Source organism: Parasteatoda tepidariorum, chromosome 5, assembly GCF_043381705.1.
Source record: "Parasteatoda tepidariorum isolate YZ-2023 chromosome 5, CAS_Ptep_4.0, whole genome shotgun sequence".
Lineage (NCBI taxonomy): Eukaryota > Metazoa > Arthropoda > Arachnida > Araneae > Theridiidae > Parasteatoda > Parasteatoda tepidariorum.
In genome coordinates, this window is record NC_092208.1 from 30,254,500 (window position 1) to 30,264,600 (window position 10,101).

Sequence of the window (10,101 nt, forward strand, 5' to 3'; positions counted from 1 at the left end):
ACCGATTGCGTTTCTTCATTAATTTTATCAATTTTTCGTTTAACTTTACTTTTCCATTTTAAAATTTTCTCCGAATATTCATCAACCGAAATTATTTCCCTTTCAATTTCGTCAACGGAAATAAATGCCTCTATCTTTATGTTAAGTTTTACAAGCTCATATTCTTTTTCAATCAATTGATCGTATAAGGTTTTTAGTTCTTCATTTTTATTCTCATCATCTAAATTTTCATCTTTATAACAGGATTCTATTTTATTAAGCAGTTTAGTCGTTAATGCTCTATATGTTGTTCTCTTTTGAATGGTTTTTTTCTTCGAGTTTTCATCAATTTCATCTGTCTCATTATCACTGACCGACATGGTTATTCAAATTCAATTCTAAAGTTCCCAAATTCAAAATTCAATTCTATTCAAGTTTCAAACAAATTCAAAATTCAATTCTATTCAAGTTTCAAACAAATTCAAAAATCAAAGTCACTTACATGAGTCATCCACATCTGCCCCACGTAATGGCGCCACAAATGAAAAAAGGTTTATTCGTCTCGGGGAAAATAATCACTTACCATGCCGGTTTTAATTACACAACTTTATTGAGACAAAACACATAGAGAACTAAAACTACATATACATAAAACAAAAATTAACATTTACTATTCACGTGACTTTATACTGCCATCTATATTTCATTTTGAAAACTACTTTAAGCATAAACACATATCATATATAATCATATCATATATATAATAGTATCATATACATAATCGTATCATCTATATAATAGTAGTCATCATAATATATATAAATATATATACATATATATCACTAAAATCTTCATATGCATCATAATTGCAATATGTATTTTCGTATATTTTTATATCAATAAAAATATGCGAAATGTTGAACACTACTACAACGCTGAAAAAATACAGTGAAAATATAATTTAAAGCAGCACTATTTGCGCTATAGTACAGCATGATATATTACTGTTAAATTGTATAACAACAATCTGTAGAAATTTTTAAATTAATTTAGTTAATTAATTTACTAATTTTTTAATTAAATTTGAAAAAAATTATTTAAATGAATGAAAACTAATGCAGGCTGTTATTTAATGACTGCTGTCATTATATATTTTTAGAAACCTTGTGAAAAATGAAGTCTCAAAAGCTATGCAAATGACTAATCACAAATTAATATTTAAAAGGAACGAAAAGAAAAAAACATTTTTTATTAAGGTGGGCAAAAGTAAAAGTGGAAAAATTAAAAAATTGTAAAACCAGTTTATTTGGAAATAAAACATAAAAGTTGTTTTAATCGAATATGAACGCGTTCCAGTAACACAAGACAAATATTAATTGTTTTTTTTCTTAATGATTTTAATTCCATTTTCGCATTTTTTGTACTCGATTTAGGTAGGACGAAGTTTTAAAACGTTCGTCTTATCTTGCTTAAAAATTAATTTGTGACCCTAAGTATGCACAGTTTTTCATTACTTCAATTTTTGCAAAGTTTCTAAGAATACATATTCATAGTCAATTAGACCCTTAATATGGAAAGTGAAGAAAAAAAGTCTACTTCATTTTTCGCATTATATTACTAGAATGGTATATAGTTTCACTTATTTTCAAAAAGAAAAAAAAGCCGAATTTTTTTCATAAATTTAAAAAACGCGTGATAAAGTTTTTTGCTTTTATAATTTAAACGATATTTTCATTAAAATAAATACCAATAAAAGCAATTGCTATTGTAATATTTCACGAAATGTCCTGTTTTATGATACACAAGTTAGTTTTAAAAAATAAGCCACTTTTCTAGAATAAGAACTAAAATAAGTGCAAGTTTAATAAAACATCCAAAATTTCATTACTTGAAAAATAAACATTATTTTAAAAAAATAAATTAACATGGAAAAAATTAATAATAAAATTATATTTGGTTGACAGTTTCCTTTTTGAAACTTCAGATTAAAAAGACTTTTTGAGAAACATATTAAAGAGTAATAAAAGTTTTTATAAACTTGCCTCTTAATATCAATGACCCATAGAACAATGCGATATATTATCCAATATAATATTTGACGAGTCCAGAAAATTCGTGCCACTATTTCTCAAAGTTAAAAACAAATTTATCTGTACCTGTAATTCAATTACAACTGTTCTAGTCTAAGTTTTCAAATCATCCTTTTATTACGAATCATTTTATAACTGAATTATCATTCATTAGATATGACTTCGTATCTTACAAAAACAAGCATTTGAAATCCCATTTTCCCAGACAACTGTCTAGAGTTTCTAACGATCTGAAGGAATTTCTGATTCAAAGGTGTAAATGATAAATAATGTATATTGCTGATGTAGAGAAACTTTTTCATGTACACTATTTTCTTCAAAAAGAAACATTTGTTTCTTCTTCTTAATATTCGAGTTGCATAGCATTATGACGTAACCAACATTACTTATTTTTATGGTAGGGTTTGTATTTGCATAACAAGACTCTCGATGTTCAATAAAATGGCCAAATGATAAAAAATTAAAAAAAATCACGACGCCGAATTTTTACGACTCACATGCAAATATATGAAGTTTTTGGCTTTTTTTTGTTTTAAATTTTTCTTTTTGACAAATAATAAAAATATGTTATCGTCTGTCAGACTATTAGTAACATGTCTGTTATGCAAACTTCTTTTCTTTCCAAAATGGCAACAACCATTTATTTACACTTGAATACAAGTAGAAGTAAGAGATAATTTCGATGGTCAGACTGAAGATTTATTGAAAATTTTGACATTTATTGGATTTGATAACTACAGAGAATGGACGAGACGAAACGATTGAACACACAGGCTTGATTTTAAATGCTGCCCTAACAATAAAAGACTTTCGTTAAAGTAATAAAAGTTAGTTTATCTCAATTGTAAACGAAGGCAAGCTTGTCCAAACATTTGACACCGAAGTTCTGTTGTTTTCTATGAGGAGAGCTACAGGAAGGCGATATTGCTTGATTATTTGATTGGTTGATTATTTTTTCATAATGTGAACATGATTTTCATGGAGAATGATAACCATCAATGGATGTGGTAGATTGGTCAGTTTGGAAGCCAGGCTAATCAACCTTACAACCGCAAAAGTTATTGTCTGATTGATAGCTATTCCATTTCGTCAAATAGAGCTTCAAAGATGGTAATTATCATAAATGGATGTGATAACTTAACCACTATGGTCTTTAGGCTAGCCAGCCTGATAGCCACAACAATTATTGACTGAGTGATAATTATACCATTCTGTGAATAAGATCTTCATAGACAATAATAATCAATAATGTGGTAGATTGATTTGTATGGTAACTATAATAAAGATAAAAAACATTCAAATATTTATTCTTGTTTAAATGCATTTAATGTCTCAAAATCATTACAAGAACTTTATAAGAAATTTTTTCCTTTAAAGATATTTTAATTTTATATAGTAGATTTATATAGTAATAAGCACTACGGGTGCGAGGCTAGCCAGCCTGATTGTTACAACAATTATTGAATGAGTGATTATTATTCCATTTCGTGAATAAGATCTTCATAGACAATAATAATCATGAATGGATGCGGCAGATTGACCACAATGATCTGGAGGCTAGCAGACTTGACAGCCAAAACAAATATTGACTGATTGATAATCAGTCCATTGAGTGAATAAGATCTTCGTAGACTATAATAATCATGAATAGAAGCGGGATATTTATCATTATGGTCTCCTAACTGACCATACATTCAACTCACATAAGAGTTAGATTCTTTCAAATTCTTTACAACATTGAGATGAGCTCGATATTTGAATTTATAATATTTTCTGAGCAAGAATTAACATTTCCAGGTTGGTTTCGCATTTGGTACTGTAGCTTTGATTAGTTTTAATGGGTGTTAAAAAAAGTCTTTTCACTTCATAATTAATGATTTTCGGTTACCTTACTGAACCGACACAAAAGGAAAAAAAACATCTACATATTTAAGTTTGGCGAAATGTATTTAATGTTTAGAAGGAAAAAAAATCGTTACCCATGAATTTCATAACAATTTTTTTTCAATTTAAAAGATTTTAGTTACGTACAGTAGATTAATACAGTAAGAGTTTTTGATAAGGCCTTGCATTTACTTCATTACTTATAAATCAAAAATAAACAGGTCTCTTCCTTTTTGATTGAGTGGCACTAAATACTGGAAAAAAAATTTTTTAGTTTAAAAGAAGCTTAAATAATTCAAAATTTGATCCATAATTTGTGTAAATGAATTTACACTCATTTTGGTTCTTAAAGTTCATAAAAATAAAAAGTCAAGTTAGGGTATAAAATAAAAAATTAAATAAATAAATAAATGAAAAAGAAATTAAATGAAATAATTTTTACCAGAATCGCTCAAAAAAGTTTTAGGAAGAGGACATAGAAATTTAAAAAAGTTCAAAAGAAAGAAAAAGAATTCAGTTTGTATGTTGCTCCGTGCATAATCATTATCAAAATTTTTAACTATAAAATTAATATTTTGTTTTTGTGCATTTTTAAATTAAACAGTATTTCTCCGCAATGCAATTTTGATTAATTTTTAATTATATAATTTATTTTATGATTTTTGACATAGTTTATATTATTAAGAAGTTTCTGCGATATTTGTGAATTAATTCTTCAAATATTAGTCAAGCTATGGTTATTTCGAATTTCAACAGATAGTTCACATAAAACAAGATAAGCATTTTGAACATGAATTAAAAACTTACTTCAATTAAAAGTGGGCTATCCATCCTAATTTTTTTTAAATAATTAAAAATTAATAAATTTTTTTCAACTGAAAATCTTCTTAACTGCTTCCCTTGAATTAGCCATAAACTGATATAATTTCGATAAATATAACGACAATCAAACCTGCCTCCAAATTCTAGAAATAAGAGAAATAAACTGGCATTAAAGTAACAGAGTGTCAGCTGTGTTGTTTCACATGTCATCTAGTGTTTCTTGAATTAGTATTGCATGTCTTTATTTGCACTTGAGTCATTCAAAATTCTCATTATTTGTCTTTTTGGCCAAATAATAAATGCAAATAATTTTTAATTTTATTCTTAGATTTTCTTGTATTACGGCACAATAATATCTTAAATATGTTAATATATGAAATATATATGAAATATAATGTATATGAAATATATATGAAATATATATATGAAATATAATATGAAATATAATATATATGAAATTTTATGAAATAATAATGAATTATATATAATAATTAAGTTAAGTTTATTTAAGTTATTATATAATAATTNCAACAGCGGCCTTTTAAAGCATTCTCACTTCAATTAATTAATTAATTCCTAATTGAGTTTAAATTAAATATTGTCATGTTTTTAGTGCATGAATCTGAATTGAACAACCTGATAATGCTCACTCTGGTTATTGTTATCTGGTTGCTCACTACGTGCTCTTGCGCGCCGAATCCAATCAATTAAAAATGAAAACTGTTGCCAGCGCGAGAAAAGAAATATCATCGGTTTTATTGATACATACATACATACGTACGTACGTATTAGCGTTTTATATAATATTTTTTTTTTATTTCCAATGAGCTGCACAATCGGTCTTGCCGATGAGCAGACCTAGTGCGTTCTCCAGAGTTTTATATAATATAGATTATTCCATTCTGTGAACAAGATCTTCATAGACAATAATAATCAAGAATGGGTGTGGTGGATTGATTATATGGTTTCGGAGCTTGTCAGTTATCTTACTGTATAGATACAAAAAGAAGAAAAAAACATTTAAGTGTTTAAATTTCACGTCATGTATTTAATGTTTCAAAGAAATCAGAACATGAATTTTGTAAGATATTTTTTCTCTTAAAAATATTTTAGTTTGATATAGTAGCTTTAAATAGTAATAACCACAACGGACTTGAGGCTATAGCCAGCCTGACTGTTACAACAATTATTGAATGATTGATTATTATTCCAGTTCGTGAATCAGATCTTCATAGACAATAATAAGCAGGAATGGATGTGGTAGATTGACCACTGTGGTCTCCAGGCAAAAACTGGCTTGACTGCCAGAACAAACATTGACTGATTGATAATTAGTCCATTGAGTGAATAAGATCTTTGTAGACAATAATAATCATGAACAGATGTGGGATATTTATCATTATGGTCTCCTGATTGACCGTGCATTCAACTCACATAAGAGTTAGATTCTCTCGAATTCTTCACAACGTTTAGATGTACTCGATATTTGAATTTATAATATTTTCTGAGCTAGAATAAAAATTTCCTGGTTGGCTTCGCATTTGGTATTGTAGCTTTGATTAGCTTTAATGGGTGTTAAAGAAAAAGAGTATGGGTCTTTTCATTTCGAAATTAATGATTTTCATTAACCTTACTGAACCGACACAAAAGAAGAAAAAAACATCTAAATAATTGAGCTTGGCGAAATGTATTTAATGCTTAGGAAAAAATCGTTACAAAAGAATTTCAAAAGAATTTTTTTTGAATTAAAAGGATTTTTGACTCGTACAGTAGATTAATACAGTAAGCGTTTTTGATAAGGCCCTGCATTTACTTCATTACTTATAAAGCAAAAATAAACAGGTCTCTTCCTTTTTGATTGAGTGGCACTAAATATTGAAAAAAAAGTTTTTAATTTAAAAGAAGGTTAAAAAATTCAAAATTTGATCCGTAATTTGTGTAAATGAATTTACACTCATTTTGGTTCTTGAAGTTCATAAAAATAAAAAAGCCAAATTTGGCTATAAAATAAAAGATAAATAAAATGAAAAAAAAAATTTGAAATAATTTTTACCAGAATCGCTCAAATAAGTTTTAAGAAGAGGACATAGAAATTTAAAAAAGTTCAAGAGAAGGAAAAAGAATTCAGTTTGTATGTTACTCCGTGCAAAATCATGATCAAATTTTTAAACTAAAATTAATATTTTGTTCTTGCGCATTTTCAAATTAAACAGTATTTCTCCGCAATGCAATTTTGGTTAATTTTTAATTATATAATTTATTTTATGATTTTAGACATAGTTTATAATATTAAGAAGTTTCTGTGATATTTGTGAGTTAATTCTTCAAATATTAGTCAAGCTGTGATAATTTCGAATTTTAACAGCTAGTTCAAATAAAACAAGCTAAGCATTTTAGACATAAATTAAAAACTTACTTCAATTAAAAGTGGGCTATCCATCCTATTTCTTTTTAAATAATTAAAAATTAGTTAATTTTGTTTAGACAGAAGATCTTCTTAACTGCTTCCCTTGAATTAGCTATAAACTGATATAATTTCGATAAATATAGCGGCAATCAAACCTGCCTCCAAATTCTAGAATAAGAGAAATAAACTGACATTAAAGTAACAGATTGTCAGCTGTGTTGTTTCACATGTCATCTAGTGTTTTTTGAATTAGTATTGCATGTCTTTATTTGCACTTGAGTCATTCAAAATTCGCATTATTAGTCTTTTTGGCGAAATAATAAATGCAAATAATTTTTAATCTTATGCTTGGATTTTCTTGTATTAAGACATAATAGTGAAATAGTATCTTAAATATGTTAATTATTTAGCACTACATGTTAATAAAGTCACAAACTCCCGTACTAAGGCACTGTTTAGGCGAAATGATAAATGGAAATAATTTTTTATCTTATGCTTGCATTTTCTTGTATTAAGGCCCAATAGTGAAATATCCTAAATATGTTAATTATATAGCACTATATATTAATAAAGTCACGAAATCCCGTACTAAGTCACTGCATAGGCGAAATGATTAAAAGGAAATAATTTTCAAATAATGATCGGATTTAAATAATAAATTTATTTATATTCGTTATAAATTTATTATATATTTTAAATAATAAAGGAAATAATGATCTAATATATGGATTTTCTTTTACTAAGATATAATAATGAAGAAACTAAAATATAATTAATATTTATATATGTATGCTACATCGACGTATCAATTAAGTCAGGAAATCACGTTAATGCACACTAATTAGGTGAATTCATTGATTAAAACAGTTTTCAATCACATGGTCGGTTCTAACGTATTAATGTGCATCCTTAGCATGTGAGGCATGCCTTAAATATGCTAATTATTTTGCACTTCATATTAATTAAGTTACTAAATCCCTTACTAAGGCACTCCATAGGTGAAATGATGAATGAAAATAATTTTTTGTCTAAAGATCAGATTTTCTATTACTAAGACACAATCGATCGTGAAATACCTAAAATATGTTAATTATTTTAAGTTACATATTAATTAAATCAAGTTAATGAACTAGTTGGGTGAAATGGTGGATAAAAACAGTTTTTTTTTATCAAATGGTCGTTTTATATGTACTAAGGTGCAATAATATGAAGTCACGTCTTTAATTTGCTTAATATGCTAATAATGTCTTTAATATGCACTGCATATTATGAAGTCACGAAATCCCATACAAAGGCATTGTATCGGCGAAATAATGAATGAAAATAAATTTTAATCTAACGATAGGATTTTCGTTTGCTAAGAGTATCTAAAATATGTTAAGTATTTAGCACTACATTTTAAATCACGAAATCAGGTTATTGCACTAATTAAGCGAAATCATAGATGAGAACAGTTTTTAACCACATGGTCGTTTTTCATGAACATAGAGGCAACCTTGTAGTATGTGAGACATATCTTAAATATACTAATTATTTAGTACTACACATTAGCATAGACATGAAATCCCGTACTGTTATAAGGCACTGTTTAGGCAAAATGATGAATGGAAATAATTTTTTATCTAATGACCGCATTTCTACTAAGGGACAGTATCAGTATGTGAAGCATATCCTAAGATACTAATTATTTAAGACTGCATATTAATTAATTCCCAAAATCACGGACTAAGGTTGGGCAAAATGTTAAATAAAAATAATTTTTGACGTAATGTTCAGATTTTCACGTACTAAAGGTGCATTTTCAGAGTGCGAGGCATGTTATATATGTATTAATAATTAATCTTACGATTATTAAGTCACGGTATCACAATATTGAATCTAAATCCATTTGAATCGAGATTGAGATTTTATAAGTCCACAGGGAGTTAGGAAAGAGATTTTTAGATTTGAGATTTTATAACTCTGATTTGAGATTTTATAACCCATTTGAGATTTTATAACTCCACAGGGGGATTATGATCCCCATATCTTCTCTTTGGTTACGCCCCAAATTTCTAACCTAACTATTATAATCATATTTTTATTCTGATTATCCATAATTTAGAAGGTCTAAAATCTGAAAAAACTAGAAAGTTCAGTTTAGTATTTTATATTTAGAGTAAGTATGATAAAGTAACACGATAAGGTTATGGTAAAAAACAGGAAAAGGAATAAAGGTTTTCGCCGAAAATCTTGAAAAGTGATGAAAAAGTGTAATTTTTAAGTTGCCTAAAAGTAGAAGAAAAATTGGGAAATAGAATTGCACTTTACTTGGATAAATTAATGTGAAATTAAAATTTAATGCGTTTCATTTTCTAAAAAAAAAAAAAAAANAAAAAAAAAAAAAAAAAATGCACGAATTTAATTAATTAATTTTGTAACTCAAATGACTTGTTGATCGGCTTTAAGAACATTCTGAATAAACTTTTAGAATAAACTTTTAGAATAATCGGCTCGACGTTGAACCATAATATCAGTACCTAGAACAGCAATAGGGGGAGAATTTGTTAACAACGAAAATAAGGCATTAAATTAGATCATGTTTCGGTTCAACGTTGAACTATACCTAGTATCGGACTGAACTATATCGGTACCTAGAACCACAAAATACTGTGAATTTGCTACAACCTTTAACTCTTTCACCGCAATGGACGAGATAACTCGTCTTCCAGGAATATTCGCTGTGCTTTATAGTTGTATTAGTGAATATGTGATTATTAGTTGCAATTAATTATCAATTTTTAAAGCAAAATAAATAATTTTTAAAGGAATTTGCGCTTTGTTTCTATTTTAGTACTGCGGAGGAACGCTAAATGCAGGTGTCATTGCCGTGATGAAAGTGTTAATAAGGCATAAGCCTTTCAAGTTGAACCATAGTTT

At 27.4% G+C, this 10,101-nt stretch overlaps 1 protein-coding gene across 2 annotated transcripts in view; it reads right to left on the bottom strand.

Annotated features, from left to right (window-relative positions):
- LOC107445985 (protein unc-93 homolog A) overlaps positions 1-4,939 on the bottom strand; it is a 21,598-nt gene extending 16,659 nt beyond the window's left edge. Inside the window, exon 1 of one of the 2 annotated variants that reach the window (XM_071181222.1) lies at positions 4,761-4,939. The gene's annotated coding sequence lies outside the window, so the exon portion shown is untranslated. Of the gene's footprint in view, positions 1-2,021; positions 2,293-4,760 lie in introns of those variants that run through there. The other variant, XM_071181224.1, reaches the window with a different exon arrangement.
- Between the last annotated feature and the right edge of the window lie 5,162 nt (positions 4,940-10,101).